This window comes from Bactrocera oleae, chromosome 4 (assembly GCF_042242935.1).
Source record: "Bactrocera oleae isolate idBacOlea1 chromosome 4, idBacOlea1, whole genome shotgun sequence".
In the NCBI taxonomy this organism is placed as follows: Eukaryota; Metazoa; Arthropoda; class Insecta; order Diptera; family Tephritidae; genus Bactrocera; species Bactrocera oleae.
This window is the reverse complement of record NC_091538.1, coordinates 44,822,841-44,848,331: the sequence shown is the minus strand read 5'-3', so window position 1 is coordinate 44,848,331 and position 25,491 is coordinate 44,822,841. Positions and strand designations below refer to the sequence as shown.

General features: G+C 33.9%; 1 protein-coding gene across 4 annotated transcripts in view; it reads left to right on the top strand.

Moving 5' to 3' along the window:
- LOC106624001 (mucin-2) overlaps positions 1-25,491 on the top strand; it is a 117,455-nt gene that overhangs the window by 67,693 nt on the left and 24,271 nt on the right. The window contains exon 3 of one of the 4 annotated variants that reach the window (XM_070108049.1): positions 8,156-8,191. The exons of the other annotated variants lie outside the window; for them this stretch is intronic. The gene's annotated coding sequence lies outside the window, so the exon portion shown is untranslated. The remainder of the gene's footprint in view (positions 1-8,155; positions 8,192-25,491) is intronic. 4 annotated transcript variants of the gene reach the window in all.

Genomic DNA, 25,491 nt, shown 5'->3' with positions numbered 1-25,491 from the left:
AAGTGGCACACACACACACACTTACACTAATCTACCACATAAAGCGCAGAAAAAGTGGGGAAAAATATTGTAATAAATAAAAATGCAAATATTTTAAAATTGTTACGCGTTTAACGCTTCTGCACTAAGGATACGCACGTGTGTATGTGTGCGTAAAAGATTTTGTAATTGACGTGCACAAGCCAACGACAAGAACAACAACAAATTGCATACCACATTGCTATACATATGTATATATTTGCTCACGCTTGTTTGCGTCAATGAAAAGCAATTAGCACTAAAGTAAATCGCATCGAATTGTTTGGATTTCACGCGTACGCACTCACACACACGCCCACATTCACACATGCCTACAATTGTAAATGTGTAGCTGTGTGGTCCCTTTGTATACTATAATGACTCGGCAGTCACTGGGCCATCAGCTATCAGCAATTGCACGGCTTCAGCGCTCAGCAGCTTTCTGTCAATCAGATAACAGCGCGTCGAGGTAGGATGAACACATTACTGTACTTATGACTACCCAGCAGGAAAAGAAAATAAGTTTTAATATATGCAAGACTGCTGATGGTTGCAGGAAGCAATTTTTAGAGGTTCCTATAAAAACATGTCAGTTATTTGCATAGTTCTCGGTCGCAGTAACTAAATGAATAAAGTGTCATAAATAAAATATTGTAAAATATAATCCAAAAAATTAAAGTTAGAGTGTTGCCGCCTGTTTACAATTTTAAGTATAAAATATTCAATGTTAAAGAAACAGTCCAACGTAATAAAACTCAATAGAAATTAATATTGGAAATATTTTTAAAAGGGTTGCCACCTATTTTAATATTTAAATTTAGTTTAACCTTGAAAAAATGTGTAACCTTTTTCAAAATTTCATCTCATTTAAATTGATATGAACAATGAATTATTATGTTAAGCGTGTCAATATAAATATGTTGAAGCAGGCTTATAAAGGGTGATCCATTTCTATCCCAACTTTTTTAAAGAAATTCAAATTTGGTGTTTATTTATTGAAGGTTATATCTTTCAAATGTTGACCGCGGCTACGTCTCAGATGGTCCATTCGTTTAGTTCAATTTTCGATGGCACGTTCTAGCATTTCGGCCTGAATCGAAGCGGGATTGTCCGCAAAAACTTTAGAGCTTACATATCCCCACAGGAAAAAATTTAACGATGTGCTATCACACAATCTTGGTAGCCAATCAACCGGCCCAAAACGTGAAATTATCTGCGCACCACAGATTCTTAATAAATCCATTGATTGAGATCACGAGCTTCAATTTCAGGCATTAAAAATTCGGTTATCATGGCGCGATTACGGTCGCCATTGACGGTTACGTTTTCACCGACATCAGTTTTGAAGAAATATGGACCGTTAGTTAAAAAATATTTTTAACGGGTGCTTAATGGCTTAAAACGTTTCTGTTTTTTTAATTAATTGAAAAAGTTGATGACACCGGTGTTGTTGTTTGTGGTACATGATCAGCCAATTAGTCTTTCTTAATTATAATAAGAAAAAACATTAACTTCGGTTGCACCGAAGCTATAATACCCTTCACAGATACAAATGTTCCTTACAACAACTTGATTCCGTTCTAATTTCGTGAAGATGCCTCTTCAAATAACAAAGTTTTTCATGCAGGCTCTTTACTCCGATCGTTCAGTTAATGTGACAGCTATATGATATAGCCATCCGATCTGTACAATTTCTTCGGAGATTGCATTGTTGCCCTAAATAACTATCCATGACGAATTTCGGAAAGATATCTCGTCAAATGAAATAGTTTTCCATACAAGCTCTTGATTCCGATTGTTCAGTTTGAATGGCAGCTTTTGTGTATGCTATAGTGGTCAGATATCGGCCGTTCCGACAAATGAACAGCTTCTTAGTGAGAAAAGGACAGGTGCGAAATATGATGGCTTAAAAACTGAGTGACTAGTTTACATATATACAGACGGACATGTCTAAAACAACTCAGCTCATCATGCTGATCATTTATAAATATATTTTATAGGGTCTCCGACGTTTCCTTCTTGGTGTTACAAACTTCGTAGCAAACTTAATATACCCCATTAAAATAAAATAAATTGCGTAAATATTTGTAAAAATATACATAACTTTTAATAATATATAACCAAGTTTCACATGCTCTAGAGAATGACTTGATAACTAGTTATTATCAATGGTCGCGGTTACTGATAAATTTACCAGCATTTCTTCAATTTAGACTATTCTGCCATTTAAACGAAACTTCTTTTATAATGGTAATAAAATCGAGCAACTGTAACGAAATTGTGTAACAAACGGAATACCGTCACAATCGCAATATACAGATCTAGATTATATTGACGGCATATTTTTTTTAATTATTATATTGAATTATTCTGTGTAACTCCAAGTCGGTTTGAATTAAAATAGTTATGGGGTTGCCACCAGCTTAGAAAAATTTTAGTCAAGAAATTTTAAGTGATAAAGAAAGAATAAAATTTTGAGATGTCTTTAACACCTTGCTTGCAGTTGAACTTATTTGTTTTAGGGTGACCACCTGTTTAAACACTTTAATTTTATAAAACAAATTATAAAATTATACGTTTCAACAAGATTATAGCAAGCTTGAAATTAAAAATAGTTTTTAGCGAGTTGCCACCTGTTTAGAACTCTTAATTAGTCAATTTAATTTATTATATAAAACAAATTAATTTAAAATTTATAGTCAAGCTTCCACTACATATATCTTCATAATTTTCAAATTTAAAAATTAATATAACATTTTTAATTTAAAACCCAATATGTATGTTCCTTAGTAGGGGTATATTACCCCTAAAAACTGCAGAAACTAACTACATATGGTAGAATGATGAAAGCTTAGAAGTGAAAAGGTTTTTGTCTTTGACTTCGTGCGGACTAAGATAAGAATACTGATAGTTTAAGTGCAACCTCCTATGGCCAGGTATTCTTTCGAGCTCCCATTCCAATTATCCAACCGGGGATAATCAACGTCTTGTTTGTAGAAAATATTAACTATTTTTACTCCTATATTTTTATTATTCTTGAAACAGCTTTAAGTCCTTTACTTAGATAGTGCAAGTCTTCACTTCATGCATTTTTCTACCAGGTTAAAATATAATATGGTCGGGACCACGTAATATTTGTCGATTATATATCCCTTTTCCATACATCCGCTTAATATTATATGTGGTTCAGGCTTTTGTGTATGAACATATTATATACCTATACATAATCAACTAAAATTTATACAATATCTTTATGAGCCAATACATATGTAAGTATATGCAATTACAAGCGCATATTTCGCGTGCGTATTTTATTTTGTGACCTTTAAGTTTTGATTTAATTTCAAGCGACGCTTAAATAGCACAAGCCAATGCTTTATTGGTATCATGTTGAAATGCTGACTGCCACTTATATGCATATTAATGTGAATAATCAATACGCGAATTGATATATCGCTTGAAACATACATTGCGGAGCATATGCTTTATTAAGGAGGTCCTTTTTGGATTCCAATTTGCTGTGGCGAGGTTTTTAGTAATAATAACAGCTTAATAATAACTAAAATTCACACTCTTAAATGCCGCAAATAAAAGTTTCCCATTCTCCTTTATCTCGTAATTAGTTTAGATCACTTTTCGTACACCCCTAACAACTGTCAAATGAGCCTTTCGTTACACCAACATTTACATCGCTATAAATTTAATGATTTTCCATACGACTTTTACTTGTCGCTTTGTTCTCGCATGCATTTTTTAATCTTTATGACATGCTATTTATTAAAATACATGACATAAATGGTATATGCGATCAGTGTTTGATTTTATTCACGCATATTGATATGCATAGAAATATGTTGCAAACGTATGCGAATATGCAGCGAAATATCATCGATATTTTAAAGTATTCATACTTTACTTGGCTTTTTTCATTATCGTATGAAAATACGCGTCAGCAAACAATAATGATGCGTAGTATTATTTATTACTACTCCACATTTTAAATTGATGTTGCTTTAAATAAAGTGCTTGAAAAAAATTGTACGCGACTCAATTTCTTTTATGGATTTATTTTTATAAAATTGTGTTTAAGCAACTTGCGGGAATTTATTCAAGGATTTACAGACATTTTCAAAGTAGTTTTGAATGAAATTTGATAAAACTGATTTATGCAACTTAAAAAAAATCTAAATTAATCAATATCTATATTTACTAAAGATAATTCAATATCTAACCATATCTTATATACCACCCCATTCGGACTTATCTGAATACATGCAGCATGCTTCTTTAATAAATAGTGCTACCTCGATGGCAAATAATGCAGATTCAATAATTGTATTAGGTGATTTCAATTTACCGTGTGCTTCGTGGAAACCTTTCGATGACTATATCGTGTTGATTTGCAATCGGTCATGTTTTAATGAGTTTTTCGAAAAAATGTCCGAGTTGGGTCTGAACCAAATTAATTTGATTCCGAATAAATTTGGTAAATGCTTAGATTTAGTATACGTTGATACCTCTGCAAAGTGTTCCGTTATTCAGAGTAATCAACCTGTTCTACCAGAGGATTCGTATCATCCTGCTTTGGAAATATCTGTCGAAATCATGAGCAATGTACGCGATAATAATTATCAAACTTCGTGCTTCTGTACTCGGTTTAACTTTGCAAAAGCTAATTTAAAAAAATTAAATACAGAACTTTCTACAATAACATGGCCTAATTTTAATGGTGACATTGAATTGAGTGTCTCTCATTTTAATAACATTATTATGAAATTATTTGAAAAGTATGTTCCAATAGTAATTGCTAATAAAAGAAAAAGTATAAGTCCGTGGTTTTCGAAAGAGTTATATATTATAAATTGAAAAACAGAAAAACTCGAGCCTTTAAACATTTAAAAAAAACCGGCTCACTTGTCGACTATTCTAAATATTCTCTATTGCGTCGACAATATTTTGACCTAAACAAAAAATGTTATAATAATTACTTAAATAAAGTAAAAAAAAATATTGTAAGTAATCCAAAATCGTTTTATGATTTAGTCAACTCCAAACGTAGGATTTCCAAATTTCCGTCCGCAATGAAATACAAATCTATCATTTCAAGTGACAATGATATTATATCCAATATGTTTGCAGAATTTTTCAAGTCAAACTACTATAATAATTCTTCCAAAACTTTTTCTTATCAGCAAGTGCTGTGTTCGAATACTTTAATTAACGCTCCAGTTATTTCTGAAGAAGACGTCTTTTTTAATTTAAATAAGTTAAAACCATCTTTTAGTTATTGCCCAGACATGATATCCTCATGCTTCCTAAAAAATAGTGCCAAATATATTTACTTGCCTTTGACAAGGATATTTAATTTCTCTCTTAAACACGGTATATTTCCTTCAATATGGAAACAGTCATTTATAATCCCTTTGCATAAAAGTGGATTTAGATCCAACATTGAAAACTATAGAGGTATCGCAAAACTATCAGTTATACCTAAACTTTTTGAAGCTATCATCACTGACCATATAACCTTTTCGATTTCTCCGTTAATTTCCTCATCTCAGCATGGATTTCGTAAAGGGAACTCGACTATAACAAACTTACTTGAATTTGTAAACCATGTATCATTGGGTTTTAGGGAGCATAAGCATACGGATGTTATATACACAGAGCTTTCGATAAAGTAAATATCTCGATTCTCACACATAAACTTGATCTGCTGGTCTTTCAGCCAAGATTCCATCAATGGGTATCTTCCTATCTTTATAATAGAACACAACGAGTGATATTTGAGGATACACCTTCAGATACAATTAATGTTTCTTCTGGTGTTCCGCAAGGTAGTCATCTTGGCCCGATTCTGTTCTTGTTGTTTATTAACGATATCTCTTCAGTAATAGAATTCTCAAAAATTTTATTATACGCTGACGATGTAAAGCTTTTTAAATCATACACTTCAACTGAGGAAAGGTGTCTGTTGCAAACAGACTTAAACAATTTGGTTGCATGGTGTGATAGAAATGATTTGCCATTGAATCTCAATAAATGTAAGACGATGTGCTTTTCCCGTAGATCTGTGCACCCCTCTTCTTATGTAATAAAACACCATATTCTAGAGCAAGTTTTAAACTATGTTGATTTGGGAGTTAACATGAACCCTAAGCTTAATTTCAGTCTTCATATTGATACCATGGTCTTGAAAGCAAAAGCTGTCCTCAGTTTTGTTAAACGTTGGTCTAAAGAATTTAGAGATCCGTATATTACTAAAACACTTTATACAACTTTGGTTAGACCTATATTGGAATATGGCTCTGTGGTATGGAACCCTAGCTACCAAATCCATTCTGACAAGTTAGAGTCGTTTCAAAAACAATTTTTACTTTTCGCCTTAGCGCATTTCCGATGGGATGCTAGGGTAAGTCTACCTCCATACACTAGTCGTTTAAAACTTATTAATCTACCTACACTTTCTAGTCGTAGGGAAATGCTTGGCATAACATTCTTAGTGAAACTTTTGAATGGAACTGTTTGCAGTTCTTTTCTCCTGTCTGAAATTAAATTTAATATCCCGGTTCGCCTTTCGAGGCAATTTAGACCTTTACTGCTAAAATCCTGTAGATCAAATTTTGAACTAAACGAACCATTCCGCCGTACATGTCATGATTTTAATTCTCATTCCAGCACATTTGACTTATCTGACTCACTTTTCAAAATTAAAAAGACTTTATTTTTTTCTCTTAATAAATGAATATGTAACAATTTATTATATTGTAACTTTAGATCTTAGCTGTTGAAATTTTTGTTTCTGTAGCTGAGCAGTTTTAGATCTCAACACTTAAAAAACTCTCTTGCCTTTTCTGTCTCGGCTAATTCCGCACGTATGCGGATTGCGCCCCTCGCGTCGGTTGGGCGGGAGGAGGGTAATCGTTGGGTTATTATTATTTAATAAACCGCTTTTGAAAGTATATGAAAGATATGAGATAAATAAAAATTCAACAGAGTTTAGTGGCCCCAACGCAAAGGATACAATATATCTTCATGATAGTGGAAACAACATATATTTTATACGCTAAACAGGGTATGTTAAGTTTACCACAAAGTTTGGCACACTCAAAAGGAAATGTCGGAGACCTTATAAAATTTATACATACATACATATATAAATGATCAGCGTGATGAGCTGAGTCGATTTAGCCATGTTTGTCTGTCTGCTCATCTGTTTGTATACACGCAAACTAGTATCTCAGTTTTTGAGTTATCGAACTGAAATTTTGCAAGAAGCTGCTCATTTGTCGGAACCACCTGTGATACTAATTGAACGATCGAATGAAGTGCTTGTATGAAAAGCTTTTTTCATCTTAACGAAATTTGGCATGAGTTATTGTCCAAGTCAACGGTGCAATCTCTGAAGTAATTATTCAGATCGAGTCATCTTAGCATATAGCCAGTATAAGCTGACCGAACAAAGTTCTTGTATTTGTGAAGGGTATTATAACTTCGGTGCAACCGAAATTTATGTTTTTTCTTGTTACAATACCAAACATATTTCTACACCTTTTCTCGCCCCATTGACCGCGTAAAAATGAGGAATTACGCTAAAACAAACCTTTGCTACTAAAACCATTTTAATTTTTGAGCGAATTTTTTTATCGTCAATTCCAGAAGTCATCTTTGTTTTCTTCAATCGTCGTACTTCCTGCTGCTAATAAATTTCGTAATTTTCGCGTGATATCTCTTCAGACGTGTTCTATAATAGGTTTAAAAGACCGAAGATTACTTGAGTTTCATTCATATGTTTAGATAGAATTGTTTACAAAAATAAATTCGGAAAGAAATTTTCTGCATAATGTATCTTTAGTACTGGCATAATCGGAATTGACTTTTCTTAATAAATTATTTCAGCTCTAAAAGTAACAGTAAGAATATTTGACTCCAGATCAATTAAATCAAACAACAACCATATTCTCTTCATACCAATAAGCTTAAGTGTAAGCTAGCCAATGTGTCAAAGTTTAGTCTTTCAAATTAATTTTGTCTAAACATGCTCAGAGTAATATAACCAAATTTATTAAATAAATGCCATAACATATTATTATATACTAATCATTATAATATATTATAAATATTTTTTTTATTCCAGATTCATACACATACATGGTGATCAATATATAAAAGGGTGAGGAAATTTATATACTAACTTCTAAAATGCTTACTGTCTTAAAACAAGAATTCATACATATAATAATTTTCTCTTAGCTAAGCAAATATTTTTGTGAGGCAAAGTTAAGAAGAAATAGTTATAATTGCATTTTTGAGATATTTCTTATTGTTATTAGTTTAAAGTATGCATAGGTATACCTTCCATTTACGCGTTACTATATAAACTTTAATGCAACATCCCATCCCAATACAAAAGAACGGTATGTGAATTTCCGTTCTCTCTATTAATTGCAAAATAATAATCGTTATATTATTTTTCACAGATTTCCTTTATCACTCATTCATACCCATTGTTATCTACACAAATTTCTTACCTACCCGCTCTAATTAAAAGAATTTGTCGAATGTCACACAGCAATCTTTGCGCCATTTGCATTCATTTCCACTACTTGTGCTCCCATAGATGTGTGTATGTGTACGCGTGTTTTGTGCGCGCTCATAACCTCCACTCGTCATTATCACCATGTTCTGCTCTGTGTTCGCTAGGCGAAGCGGGGTTAGCAGATACTCAACTGCACATTTGCGTTTGCAAGCTTGTCGAGACTTTGACAAATTAATGACAGCAATGGCTATGGAAACACAAACGACATGCGATGACAAAGCCACTCAACCGCATATCTGCTGTCGCATTCACAAATGAGTTGCTCATACGCCCCGTGTTCGCGCAATCATAATCATTTTAGAAGACAATGTCACGCCGGTGTGTGTGCGATGCCAGGCATATGCGGTGCTCGATGTGCAGCAGAGATGTGAGTGTGAGCGTCTTGACTAAAAGTTGTTCTGCATTTGCTTGCAACGCAGTTATTTTGCGAGTTCGAAAAGTGCGAAATAATGTGCATATGGCTAATTCCTGAAAGCATTATGATTTAATATGGAAAATATTGCCAACCTAGGGATGAAGGTATTTTTTTGAAATACTAAAAGTAGACACGTGCAAATAGTACATACAATATAAGAAATTTTGCTACCACCAGCATGAGATTAGCATTTTCAGAGTTCTCATTTAGAATATACCAAATTTTGAGCAGATCACAGTGTTTTTTATTACATATGCTTACTAAAAATAATTTTTGGTCAACCTGTACCCAAAAATAAAATATTTTAAAGATAGATAAAACCAATAGCACACTATGACCAATAATAAGAGATGCATATAAGGAACTTAACTTGAAATTAAAACAGTTAATTGTTTGAAAAAAAAATCACCTGAATAGTTTCTCCTATCTTTCATACCAGTTACGGAGTATATAATAACTAATTAATATGACTACTGGGTTTATATGTATGTATATATTATACAAGTATATGCTCTTTTCTTCACACATGACCATTACCATTCATAAGCGCATGCCACCTGCTGGCGTTGGCAGGTACGTAGATGCAACAAATGTTGGAACTAATGCTGTGAAAATTGCCAAAGTTAAAGCTGCACTTGCAGAAAGTTCAGCTGTAACGGCACAACAACAAACAAATCAAGAAAATATGTGAAATCGTTGTAGCTGAAAGCAAATGCGCAGGAGAACTAAACCGGTGCTGCACAAATGCAGCATTTATGGTAGTTGCATGTGTGTGTTTGTGTGAGAGTAATCGAGATTTTTGAGAGCAAAAGTTTAACGAAATTTTTATTAATTATATGTTTCACACTGTGCGAAAGGGCTGCTTTGTGGGCTGCCTTGTTACTGGATTTGCATTTGGCAAGCAAGAAACGTTGAATTAGGGCACGAAATAATTTTGAGCTATATATTTTTGAAGCCAAAAAAAATAAATATGTATATATGATAATTTTTTTTAAATAAAATCTGTTTACTAAAATAAAATAGTGTTTTCTGAAATAAAACCTCCCGAGATTTCGGCATCAAATAAATGGTTTCCAAGGACTAATTGAAGTAAAATTAAAAAAATTAATCTCAGAAAATTATATTTTCATTAAAAATTTTCAAAGAATTTTAGATTACAAAAGGCTTGGATTAAAATTTTATCAGATATTTTCAACACATACTATAAAAAAATGTGGTATCAAAAGAAAATAATATGATAATTATGAATATTGTAATATAGACGATATCTCTTTTATGAAGATAAAAACTGAAAAAGTTATTAATTTTTGAAATTAATGTTGTTTTTATTATGTTATGTAATGACAACTAGTGATATGACCTCTGCATAACACATCCATGCACACATACAATACATACAAATCAATTAGTGTCAAGCAAAACACTTAGAGCCACACATACGCATGAAATAGTAAAAAACTAGTATTTGAAGCATACTTTTAGGGGCAATGTATAAATTAAGGAATTTTTTAAATATAGAGACCAGAATTCTGGTCATTATTTGACGCTCAACAAACAAAAAATTCGTTTTTAATATCCATTTTATTTATTAACAAAAAAATAACAAATTTCATAAAACCCTCCACGTTGTCGAATGAGAGGCGTAGAAAACATGAAGCGTCTATCTGGTTTTGCTTTCCACTTTTCTTAGAAAAATCGACTTTTTGAGTAATTTTTTAAATTTTTTAAATTTTTTTTGCAAAACTACTAAATAATAATGTTAATTTTTTGGCGTAAAATAATATATGAAGAAAATGCAGGCCGAATTTCCAAGATATTGGTTGAGTAGAACTTGAGATTTCTGACAAACACTTCCAAAAAAAATACTTTCGATACAAATTCGTTTAAAATTTTAAGAATGGCTAAACCGGCCGAGTTGCCAACAAAATGAAATGGCTGTAACATGTAAAATAATTTAATTTCGAAAAATGCTTTTAATGATACATTCTTGAATTTCGATTTTTTAAACTTCTAGACTAGAATGCCCCCTAAAAGCTATAGAATCAGTGTTAACTCTTCACATTCTACCTTTAAGGTTCAATTTCCCAGCCGCTGATTATTTTGTCATATTCTTTTCAACTTTGATTTCATTCTGTTTATCTTTTTCTGCAGCCAAAGTGTGATTCGCACATTGTTTGTTCGCTAATCTTGCGTTCATCTTCGTCACATACATGATGCTATCGAAAGTGGTAGCCTGTGTCGTTTACAAAGTTGCGAGTGTGCAGCTGGGAAAAACGAAATCAGTCTTTGCTCTCTATATTTTTGCATATATGCACATATTTATTTACTTTGAGGCGTCTTAAAATCCTAAAATACACACACACACGCGGAAAATCGCTCGTCGGCTGCCTGTTCGGAATAATATATTTGCGCAGGGTAAACATGCAGTGTTTTGTTGTATTTTTATCAGGCATCTGGGCCAGTGTTGCCACTTGAGAAAATCTTTGTGTACCAAAATGCCTACCAAATCTGTTGCAAAACTACCAAATTTTCTTATCATCACAACATTGGGTTTTATGCACTTCATATTTGTAAAAATATGTACATTCAATAAACCTAATGAGTTAATTAAATTTAGCAATATGCACACTTTCCCCTGGATATTTCCGGCAGGTGTCTTGCAGCGAAGTGCGATCTTAGGCTCAGCGAAGGGTTTATGAAGGAGTTCGAACAAGGACCTGACCATAAACCGGCAAGAGATATGTGGATGGGGAGGAGTCGCTGGAGAAGTGGCGCAGTTTTCAAGCAGAAGCGGCTGCTATTACGCACATTCATAACTATTTTTACTTGTAGTTAGTATGTATAGCCAATAAGATAGTATCCAATTTTGAGCCAACAAATATAAGGACTAACTTTCATTCTAAATATCTCTGATAAAAAATATTGCCTACCAAAACCATCAACAACTTACGCGTATATACATATGTACATATTCGGATATTATCTGCCTATGCTTAAAGCATCCAGTACTGTTGAGAATTGTACCGCTATGGAGGATTTATGAAATTTGCAATTGCATGAACAGGGTTCTGGTATTTTTTTGTTAGCTAATTTCCCCATTAATTCTAAACGTGCCCAGCGTGTCATAGATTCTTGATTCGGTTGATCTCAATTCGTCAAAACTATTTTCAGCTCGTCAGTATTTTTGGAGAAAACCCGTTGAATAAAATTCGTTTATACAAGTATGTACGACTACAAAATCTACTTTATTATGCACTCAAGGTCTTAAACATTGTGTATTACCACCAATTACAATTTCATAAACAAATTTATATTTTTTTGGAGTTATTCTGACTTTGAATTATTTTCTCCAATGCAATCTCTATTCCTGGAATATTTAGTTTCAGGTGTCCTTCTAATAATTTTTTTAAACAATATTATTTTTTTGTTTTTATTAGCTAGAGTAAAACTAACTCTGTTTACTGCGTTTTTCATTACTTGATTTTTTGGTTGTAATTGGAGCAATTTTAGGACGAAAATATCCCGCGATCGTCAGAAGTTCGTGTATTTCTTGAATATGTGTTGCTTTTCAAAAAAATAAAGATGCCAAGTATACTAAAATTGGAGACCTGAGAGCTCCGTCAGACCTCTTATTGCAAAAATACGTTCAGGGAATTTTGTTGCACGAATATCTGCTGAAACTAATACCTATCAAGACCACTTTTCATTCTCATTTGCACGCAGAAATAATTAGTCAATATTCTTAAATAACGATTTCTATATACTGTTCCAGTTCGTCGCTGCAAATGATGGACAAAAAGTTCTTTTTTGGTTACGCGGTGGCGATCCTTGCCTCTCGAATGTAGTTTCTGTTCGTTTGAGATTTCTTTGTGGATTGACTGATATTTTCGGTAGAAGGTCAACTATAGGCACTGGGGTCCACATATTTAGTACTTAGGGGCTTAAACAGTTTTGGTTCGATTTAGACAATTTTTAGTCACAAGGTGGCATACATTAAACGTAATATTGACGCAAGGTTTTACTGTGATATAATTACTGTTGCTTGATATGCATAGTAGAAAGTGAAAGAATCAGATGGAATTGATAATGGTGTTATGGGAAATAGGCGTGGTTGTAGTCCGATTTTGCCCATTTTCGCACTATAACATAAAAATATGAAAAGAACGTTATGTACCGAATTTTGTTGAAATCGATTGAGCAGATCCCAAGATATGGGTTTTCACCTAAAAGTGGGCGGTGCCACGCCCACTGTCTAATTTTGAACGCGGTTCCTATAAGGTCATCTCATACCATCCCAGAGATAAAATTTAATGTCTCTGGCGTCTTTAGGGCTTGGTTTATCGCGCTTTTAGTATTTTTTAACAGTACCGTTATATGGGGAGTGGGCGGGCTTGTCACTCGATTTCACCCACACACCGTCGATAGAGGTGCTAAAAATATTTGCTCCCAGTGAATTTGGTTATTATAGCTTTAGCGGTTTGGGAGATATGCACATTAAACTTATTAGGAGCGGGACCACGACCACTTAAAAAAAATTTAACTGCAGATGCCCCTCCCTAATGTGATCTTGTGTACCAAATAACAGTCTTGTATCTTATTGCGGAGCTTAGTTATGGCAATTTATTTCGTTTTGATTAATGGCGTTTTGTGGGCGTCGCAGTGGTCCGATTACGCCCATCTGCAATAACAACCGTCCCCCGGTACCAAGAAACATGTGTACCAAGTGTCATGAAGATATCTCAATTTTTGCTCAAGTTACAACCCGGATTTCAACTCGTCTCTTCATCCTGATCATTTATATTTAAGTATATATAATATAACCCTATATCTCACTCGATTAGTTTTAGGTGGTACAAACAACCGTTAGGTGAACAAAACTATTATAGTCTGTAGCAACAAGTTGCGCGCCCTGTATATTTTCTGCAGTGTTAATATATTAACTGAAACTGTTCTTGCAACGACGGGCAGTCAAACAAGATGCCACGGAAGCAACAAGAGAATATAAAAGTTACAAAATAAGAAAAATAAAAGCAAAGCGCGTAGAAAAGCTTTTTCGTTTTAAAAATATTGCTGACAGCGTAAAAATCGGAAGACATTTTTTTCAACAAAATTATTAGTTAAATATAAAAAATGAAACATTGAAAATACTGTCACCTTTACTTGATTCTACTTATCATTCATGGGAAGGAAAAGGAAATGAACATGTTTATTAATATAATTCTTATTGCATTAAATGTAAATTTTCTTACGAAATTCCTCTCTTCTTCGACATTTCTGTTGAAGGCTGAGGCTATGAACATAGTGCAGCTGCGAGCAAACCAACAAGAAGCGCGGAAGGTACTTAGGATTAAAAGAGGAAATTCAATAAACACATTGTGCAACTTATATCAAAGTGGTTCGATCAAAATTAAAATCCTTCCTCTGTACAAAAAGTGCAATATTTTACCGTTAAAGTATGGGAGTTGATGTCTTCTTGCTAACTATTCTAAATAAATCGACTTTTATTTCTATACAAAATCTTTTTTCAAAACGTTTCCTTATATGTTAGAATGTAGCATAACGTTGACGTTAAATGTCTATCCAATCTTCTCATTAGGTTTTTTAAAACAAATGAAGGATGCTACAGTTTTTAAATTTCCTTCAAAAGTGTTGAGTTTTACGAATCGCCTTTTTTGTGGAATAACATGTGCCTGAAATGTTTTTAAACGACCGCCATGAGCAAAATATTTCATAATTTTAGAATATCAGCGGGATAATCTTGTAATGGACGTACACTTGTCTCGCTAATATCCCATAAACCAACGAAAACTCAATAAGTTTACTCCGTCTAGTCTCAACTAATAATTCTAGGCCAAATAGTGTTCAGCCCCACCGCTTACTTAGTCCGGCTTATTTCTAAAAATAATTAAATTTTGCTATCGTTGGAACTCCAATTTGCTGAGAGCCCCAGCATTGATATGCCACAGCAGTGACAGACATTTACTTTTGTACGATGTGAAAATAAATGTCTGAAGTATGTTAACTTTCGCAACATAACACAAAAACAATAACTACTCTGATATGCCATTTACACAAAAGCAAAGAGAGTTAATAATCAAAACGATGAAATCAAAAAAAAATCAAAAAATAAAGTGTCGAATGGAATACCCCGAGGTGGAAAAAGAAACTGCTTACAAAGAAACAATATTTTCGGCAAACACTCAAGAGCCAAAGGATAACACAAAGGAAAAAGTTTGAAATGAACTGAGAACATGCTGCTATTATATGTACATACACACACACACACACAATTCAACGAAGACATATAACATATGCAATGTTGTAGCAACAAACAGACAAATGTGTGAATCGATGAATAAAGGAAAATCAAACGAAGAATTGCTTGCTAACTATGGGACGGAGAAGTGCTTAGTAATCTTTTCTGTAGAATTACATTGCGACTGACAGCAACAGAATCGACCACAAGCAGATACTTAAAGACACCAGCATGTGTGGGCATACAAGCATACAAGAACGTGATTGGAATATGACATTGAACTAAAGTGGCCCGCATTCTCGGGGAGATGACCAGGGCCGGCAAAGGATTTCAAAGCTGCCAGTTCGACTTTCACAGAGACACACAAAGCGGAATTAGACCAATGCCAGTAAATATGGACTTAAGTGGTAAAGCATGATTTTATGCCAAAGATGCCAGAATAGTCGAGTATGTATATATATAATGGTGCTTCTTCGAGGCAAAAGTTCAAAAGGCAAATGATATGCACATTAGAATGACAGTGACAAAACTAGCAATTGAGCGAGTAAAAAATGAATGGTGCACACTGAGTAGTAGACGTATCAGAGTGAACTGTGCAATGAGGTAAAGAGAGAGTATATTTGACAAAAACTTAGATAATTGAGTGAAGAAAAATGATAAGGACTGATAATGGGTGTAAGATGGAAGGAGAATACTAAAAATATGACCAAACGAGGTGAATATAAAGGAAGGAAGTTGCCATTTATCTACGAAGAATTCATGAAGAAGTGATAGATCAAATAGAAGCGAAACAACAACTCAAGATTATTTGCAGAATTTTTTTTTAACTGTTTCACTACTTTGCATAATCTCACAGCCGCATTGGATTCAGTAAGGCAATATCTGATTTTTTAATTTGTTTTTTTTTTTTATGTAGCTACTTCCCCCAATTTTCTACAATACCTCCGTTTAACTAAAGTTTACAAGCCTTCTGAGAGCACTTCAGGTATTTTTTTCGATTTGCTCGAAAATCGTCCTAAAGACCTGAATGGCTAAAGAATAAATTGGAAAACGACCGGGAAAATATATGAAAAAACGGTATTTCACTTCAAACAATTGAAAAGTAATCAGGTCATTCTAAAACAACATTTTAAACATTCCCATTGTCTACACCACACATACAAGCCCAGTAATCTTTGATGTTTTTTTGGCTTCTCTGATACCACTATTTCCAATTTTCAAAGAAATCCATTGGGTGGGGTATTACAATATATTATTATATTAGGTTATATATTTGAGGTCTACAAAACTCCTTGTTAGAATTACTCAGCACGGAACACAATTTTGTCAGCATAAAATCTATATTTACTCAAAAAGAACATTAATACTCTCAAAATTTGGCTACACTAAAACCTTTAGAGTAAGAGAAAGACAATAAATGGACCCCAATTCGTTCACATATAGAAATATCTGGAAAATCATGCATCAACAGAGGCATATCACTAGCCAAAACTATACTAACACTAAAACAAAGCTTGTACCAAAAATAAACGTGAGGTTGCGTATACGTCATGGCATAGACTGACACACCTCACTCAAAGCATTCAGCAAAAACAGTAGCAATGCAAGGTAGTGAAACAAAAAACTTAGGTCTTATGAGTGCCTAGAGGTTAGACATTGGGGACTTAAATGTGAATAAAGCAAGAAGCTGCTCGAAAAGGGAAATCTTGCCATGAGGCCACAAAGTAAGAAGCAAAAAATAAAAGCTAAAAGCTAAAACCAAAAGGCTCTAAAAAAAACAAATTAAAACCAAAAAGGAAAAGTAAACTACTTAAAAGAATGCACTGAGTATGGAAAGCAGCAGCAGCAGCTACTGAAGCAGGAAATGCCACCAACAAGAAAACAACTGCACGAGTTTGAAGGTGAAATGGAAGTTAAGCTGGAGGCCAGCCACCTCGACAACTGAGCACGAAAGAAAAATAGTGTTTAAGCAAGCAGATATCGAGGCAGAAACCAACGAGCTTTTCCGAAAAAAAGCACAATACTCAATACTCTTCTTACAGTCGCGCGCTATCAACACGCCACTCATGTATGTATGTATGTGCTTGCATCACTACAACGGCACAAGTCAACAATGTAAACACTTTAGCGCAAGCTGCAATGGAAATCCGGAAACATTTTGTAGAGTGTAAATTTCGGCCGGCATTCGTTCAATGTTTCCGGCCACAATTGGCGCAATAGCGGAGCGGCGGCGTGGCAGCGCACGACAGTGGCAGTAAATTTTGGCAACGACAGCAACGGCAAAGCATGCAACCAGTCGAATCATTGATAGCAATTGCGATTGCAATTCCGATTGCACTGCTGATAGCACAGACACACACACACATAGACGTATATACACGCTCGTCCTGCGCGCAGTGATGCTGCCGCCGCGCTTGGTGAAGTGTGAATTTGCGGAAATCCTTTGCTTGAGTTCGCTGCCGTTTCTTTCGCAGTTGCTTTATATATGGCATTCGCGACTATATTTATTTTTATTTGGCTGCGTGTTTGTGTTCTACTTACTCCTTATGTACTTTATGTTATACTTTTTTCTGCGCTCTTATTTTTATATTTCTTTTATATCTCCTGCATATATATGTACTGTAAGTCAGTTGGACCCCAAATGTTCTCGTGCTTACAAGCATTTATCGATAAATTGCGTTCAGCGTGTAATGGTATCATTCATTGTTTTTCCTTTCAGTGTTGTTTGCCCTCACTCCCCTGTCACTTTTCGCGCTGATTTCCTGCTTGACTAAAGATATTCGCTTGTTTTAGTTAGTTTATTTTTTTGCATTTGCTCTTGTGTAATTTTACTCTTGTATTCCCGTGTATTTGTTTCAATACATTTGTATAAGTTCAGTTTTATAATATAATATATATTATACCTACAAAGCAATCACGTCACTAGTTCCGACTCTGTATTGCGTTCGATGTAAGCAATAAGAAATGCATGTTTTTAGTAAAGTGCGAAATTAAGAGAGTAAAAATAATAATGTTTTTTATACTCAATATCAATTAATAAAGCAATGAGGATTTATTCTAAATTTTTTTAAAAAGGTCATGAAATTGTCAGGGAACTGTCACAAAAGGTTCATATTTGTATTGCAGTTATTCACTATATCACTACTTTTTACCAGAAACTTGAGTATCTACTTACTGTTTTTTAAATTTTGCTTATAAATCTTATATATCAGTATACTTAGTATATTATATATAAGTAATAATATGGTTAAAATGGGAATGATCAAAACAAATAAACCAATTTCAGTTGTTTTGTACTCCTTGTTCATTTGTAACATTTGCCTTTCTTAAGAAAAGAAATCTGAAATATATAGATCAATAACACCTCCATGCTACAATATATTAAACTTAATGTACATATTAGCACCAAAAAACCAAATATTGATAAAAGGTTGTTAAACAAAATGTTCAAAAATGTTGGACATAGACATCGAGAAATTTAAAGAAAGACTAAAAATATCAACATATATAATAACAGTATATAATAGTGTTTAAAGGTATATATATAGGTTTTGGTATTATTCCAATACGATCTCACAATGTGTTGTGTGTGTTGCATTAATCTTGAGTTTTTGTTTCCACCCACCAAAAGTTCTTAGTGAAATTGCTAAGTAGTTCCAACAGTACGCTGCAAACCAGGCAGAGACTAACTTTATGGTAAAATGCTAATTTTCTAACAAAGCTGTTTATTTTGTCAGACTGAAACTTATATTTATGATAGAAATTTTGTTAAAGATGTAGTACTTACGTTTCTGGATAAATTATGGAAATTTAAAACAACAATAGATAAGCAGCTTCAATCGTTACTGCTGAGATCGTCACGACTTCCGGTCGAGGTTTCATTGTTGGCAACTTTTTTTTCATTCTGAAAAGTACAAAGTTCATTAATATATATTTATTCTATTTTGATTTATATATTTAAACTATATGGCATTATTTAACTATATGGCATTGTTTATGGCGTTAAAGTCTGTTAAAGTAAGAATTTATTTTTGGCGGTTTAGAAACTTTACACTTAAATATATAAACAAGAAAATAATATTATTTCTAGTTATTGGTTTGCTAAAACTTAATAACAACTTTTTCTATCTTTAAATTATTTCATTAAACAAAAAATACAGAAAAATCATTTAGTCATTTAATTCACCAAAGCGCAATTTCTTAAATGAACTTCAATGAAATTATAGTATAAAGACAATAACAAATAAATATTTCAATCCTAAATATCAACGAAATCTTTGCAAACATACTTTTGCTTTTTAACTATTTACAGAATTTCTGTGACACTGCAACGTTACTCCAGCAGTATAAATAACGGTACCCAAACCACTTGTGTCATATCAGCAGCACTGCATGCTTCACTTGTTATCAATACACCATCAACGAAGAACTTAACAAAATAGCTATAGAAAAGTAAGAAAGAGTGTAAAAAAGTTTCGACTTAAGAAACAAAGTTGCAGATTGTCTAACATCCACGAAAATCCCAGCAAAACAAAAAAAAAACAAAAAGGGGGAGGAGGAAAAAGAACAATACCTATTTGCTTTGCAACCGGGAAGTACATACATAAAATGTAAAGCAAAACTTTCTAGAAATATATAAATACAGATATGTCACACACACAAACATACATTTAGTTATACACCCATATAAGAATAGATACTGACAATAAACGCAAGTGCCAAACGTATTGCACACACGATTTTAAGCTCATCTGCACCCAAAACTTGCCCGAAAAACTTAATGCGTACATAGCTCAATAGCTAACAGTACACACATAGTTTTGAGTAGTACTTGTATAAACGACAGTGGTGGCAGCATAAGTATATCTAGTATAGCCATATACATACAGACAGCACTTAAAAGGTGTGCAACACGTCAATGAACAGCAACAAACAGTTGTAAATGTCACGTACTTTATTTAAGTTGCGAGCGACATATAGCCAATACATAAGCGAAAGATAGAAAATGGATAAATTATGATTGGCGCTACGAAGAGGGCGGGGAAAGCAAAACAGCGACTTATGAAAGGATTTGTAATAATGCTGAAGTTTACATGCAACAAAATGTTGGCAAAGCTTTGCACGGCGAATACAAATTGGCGAGGGGGATCAAGCGATTGAACCAAAACTGGGGTGGATCTGTATTCAGCAATATAAAACGCATAACTGGAGAGGGTACCTTCTTCCTACTCAAGTTCTTCTGTTTTCAAACGTCATTGAGTCTAAAATAGTATGCAACAAAAGACAACGAAGGCCAAAATAACATCAAATTCCTACGGAAATAATGTCAATCTCACTGTCGGTTACTTTAACCATTAGAAAGGCTTCCAAATTCACGAATCGATCGTTAACTTCTAAGCGAAGTTTTCAAAGTTTTAACTACCAACTCTACCTTTATTCCATGAAAATATGGTATATGGAATTAACTATCAAAAAATGACTGGACACAAATAAAGAGACTCTGTACCCTCGTTGCAGTTTTGGACACCAAAAAATTTTTCGCAAAACCTTTCTTGAATTAAAAATGCCTCCAAAAAGTTAAGAAGAAACAAGTAAAGAAGTTCTAAGTTCAGGTGTCACCGAACATTTTATACTCCCGCAACTTGAAAAGATCAAAACCCGGGAAATTACTGTGTTGGCAAAATTTTATATTAAAGGAAGTATTGATCCGATTCAATCCGTTTTTAACACAAAAACATACTATTATCGAGAGTTTCATTTATTTATTAAATTAAATGAATTTTGATTACACACATTGACCGATATTTTCGGTAAAAAGTCAACTATAGGTACTGGGGTCCACATATTCAGTACTTATGGGCTTGAACAGTTTGGGTTCGATTTAAACAATTTTTGGTCACAAGGTGGCACACTTTAAAAGCCCACTTTCTAATTTCGAACGTGGTTCCTATAAAGTCCTCTCATATCATCCCAGAGATAAAATTTAATGTCTCTGACGTGTTAAGTGCTTGATTTATCGCGCTTTTAGTAGTTTTTGACAGTACCGTTATATGGGAGTGGGCGGAGTTGCCATCCGATTTCAACTATTTTCACACTGTAAAGTATTTGCTTCCAGTGAATTTTGTTATTATAGCATTAGCGGTTTAGGAGATATGCACATTAAACCTATTAGGGGTGGGATCACGCCCACTTTTTAAAAATTTTTAAACTACGGATGTCCCTCTCTAATGTGATCCTGTGTACCAAATAACAGTCTTGTGTCTTATTGTGGGGCTTAGTCATGGCAATGTATTTGCTTTTGATTTATGGCGTTTTGTGGGCGTGGCAGTGGTCCGATTACTCCCATCGGTGTTGCAGACCGTCTTACGGTACCAAGAAACATGTGCACTAAGTTTCATAAAGACATCTCAATTTTTTCTCAAGTTACAGCTTGCACGGAATGACGGACGGACGAACGAATAGACAGTCACCAAAATTTCAATTCGTCTCTTCATCCTGATCATTTATAGATATAATATATGACCCTATATCTAACTCGATTAGTTTTAGGTGATACAAACAACCGTTAGGTGAACAAAACTATTATACTCTGTAGCAAATAGTGCCTGTCTAGAAAACTCACTACAGCTCGATTAATATTTGCGTATGGTTCAAAGATTGGTCGCTTTCAACAATCGTAAAGCTTCAAATCATAAGGGACGATAATGAACTTCAGTAATTTAAAACTCTGCTTTCTAGAGAACAATTAATAAAGTTGTTATTATAATTAAAGTTATTATATTATTATACTTTTACCGAACTAGTCCGAAAGTCCGAAATTGCACTTTATCGTTTGATATGAAGCTCATTAAAAAAATTGGAAACTTTTCACAAACAAATGTTTTACGAAACTGTAGCTTTCAATCAAAATAAAGCATTTTAATTAGCTCATTTTATGTATTTCTATCTTCTATTGAACTTTTTTTCTATTTTAAAGGGAACTTTCAGCGTAAAAGCTCGTGATGAATATTAATTAATATATTTTGCAAATGTGGAAAAATAGAGCTTTCTTAAAACTCGTTTTTTTACTAAACTTTCCTCTAAATTGAAAGAGGCATCAAACATGAAAGCTTTAGCGCACAAACTTATTTAATATTAATTTAAAATAAAGCTCGGTAAAAAATAGGCTTAAAGTTCTTTTTTGATTTAAAGTGGAGAGGAAACCACGAAGGCAACCTTCGAACATGAAAGACTTTAATTTTTAAACGGCAGCTTTCAATAATAGGAATAAAGTTTTTAATATTTTGTTTAACTTAAATTAAGCTCGATAAAAAATATTCTTCTACGCTATATCGGAGAGTAAAGCATGAAAGCTTTTGACGAACAAATAATTCCGTATAAACTACAAAACAGCTCCGATTTCTAGCAACTTAATTTGTAGTTATCCTGGTAAGCATTAACAAAAATCTATTGCAGTCCTTGTTGCGCCTCTACAGCTTCAACAATAAAAGCTTTCATCCTACCCCTGCTTTTATTCGCAAAATGACGTTTTCACATTGCTGCTTTTTTCTAATCTCTTTGACGAAAGTATTTGCCAACATTTCATTATTTCACAGCATCCCTGTTGGTTTATCGGATACTAGCTTTTGTAATGACTTTATTATTACAGTTGATGCCTCATGGGATGGTGATAAATGTCAGACTGAGTTGCAAATGAAAAAGTCAACAAAATATTTCACTCACACCAACGCTCATCACTATTTGGTCTTGTATGCACAACTTTTCAATGCGATCTGACATTTTATTCACCTTCGCCTACTAACAGTCTTTTTTTACAATCGAAGCACCAAGTGCAGACAGTAATTTCAGTTTGTTTAAGAGAAGAGAGGACATATTTATATCACACACTCGCACACGAAGAATCTGCTGTCAATCAGTAATTTAGTCAATCGCTTAGCTGAGCCAACGTTTTGTCATTTACGTTCGGTTTAATGTTTCCTCAATGTTTGCCGCTTCCTTCATTTGCATTGCTCAAGTGTCCCAAAGGCACTCTAAATGCTTTGAGTTCTCTGACACATCAATTGTTAGACGCTTTTCTTTACATACCCCTTTCATTTTCACTTTGCATATCAACTTTGTATGGATCCTGCCCTTCTTCATAGCTGCGCTTGTTTTTAGCTCACATGTGAGTACAAACCTGTGTTTTTGGTTGAATGTGTGTGTCCAGCCGCTAATGTGTATTGACAAGTGAACTGTTTGATTTGTCATTTATTGTTGAAGGGCTGATTGAATGCCTGACACCTTTGAGATTCACACATATAAATATATACATATTATAAGTCGATTGAGAAACCAGATTATTGGTTTCAATACTTGTATAGATGCTTCATGGTTAAGATCGTCTCATTTTGCGAAGATTGCGGCCGTGACTTTCAGGTTTTTCATGCCTACTTAATATTTTTGGTATATATAACCCTATATCTAACTCGATTAGTTTTAGGCGATACAAACAACCGTTAGGAGAACGAAACTATTATACTCTGTAGCAACAAGTTGCGAGAGTATAAAAACGGCGTTGGCTTGGCAGCCAAGAATGCATCAAGCCAATTTTTAATACCCTGTTCTGATATGAACCGTATTCCAATGATCTGCATCGGTCGAAAGAACTGGTAGTCAGAAGGGACAAGGTCTGGATTATTAGGCGTGTAAGGCAAAACTTTTCAGCCACTGTTTTCAAATAGTTTTTAATCGTACTTACATCATTAGGCCGAGTGTAGTTATGATGGAAAATTATTTCCTCGCGTCTAGTCTTAAGTTGTTGAAATTTTTCAGCAATCGCTGGCTTCAATTTGATGACTTGTTTTCTGTAACTTTCCATATTAATAGTTTTACCGGCTTTATAAGCTCATAATATAGCATGCCCTTCTGATTTCACCAAATACAGAGCTTTACTTTGGCTTCATGGATATTTGGCTTTGCCGTTGACTTGGTTGGTTGATTAGGTTTACATTTTTATACCACGATTTTTGTTACACCCAAAAGGAAACGTCGGAAATGATGTATGTATGTGTATATGATCATATTTGTTGGTCTGCCCGTCTTCTGACCGTCTGTATGTATACATATGCGTGAACTAGTCTCTCACCTTTTGTGATATCGATGTGCAATTTTGGACACATTCTTCTCTTATCGAATCACTATAGCATTTAGCTGCTGTACAAACTGAACGATCATAATCGGGCTTGTGAGGGGTGTTATACCTTCGGTGGAAGCGAAATAAACATTTTTTCTTGTTTATCTTTAAGATTGTCGTAATGGATCCACTTTTCATAAATCCGATAAAATATGACTTCGTATTATTTATTTTTGAGAGCCCCTCTTGAGTTTGACAACAATCTTTAGTGATTAGTGCTGCTAGTTCCTTATTTTGAAACTTTTTTGGTCGCCTAGTACGTTCTTCGTCTTACAAGCCAAAATCACAACTTTTAAATCATTCAAACCAGCCAACTGACCAGTAGCAACCAGTTCAAAAAGTAGATACAAATTTTCAGTTGGTTTAAGGAGTGAAACCATATCTCAAGTATGATAACACTATAAATCGTGCTATATTTGGTTTCTCCCTTCACTTAGATTTTATACAAACATTCCTAGTTCAAAACTGATATTTCTTCTTACAAATTTGATGCTTCACAACAGGGAGATTATATATTTGATTGAACATTGTACATACGAGTATAAACATAAATGTGAAACAAGTATTTCAAACCTTCAAAATCAATATTTGTCAATGACTTGTCACATGTATGCTTACCAGGATAAGGGTTACCAAAACGTTTGATGTGTTTATCTAGCTCCTCAGGGGACAACGCTTTCACTCCTCCACGCCCAGCAAGTGATTCAGTCACCTCACTTCATTTATTTAATTTATTCTCTAAGTACTTAATGACAAGTGTGTCAATGTATGTGTGTATTTGTGGGTTTTTGCTACCCCCAACTACTGCGCCGTCTCCCAAATCACTCATTTCCCCAATAGCTCTTCTATTTGATTGTGAGGTTATGTCATTTTCACTGACAACAAGTCAATCGTTGGCATTTGTTATTTTGTAAATCAATTGTATTTGGGATATTTTGTTTTGTTTTCTCACATTTAATTGTTTCCAAAGCTTTTGTGATTATATAGCATTCAGCTGTAAGTTTCAGTTGACAGTCAGTGTTGACAAGCAT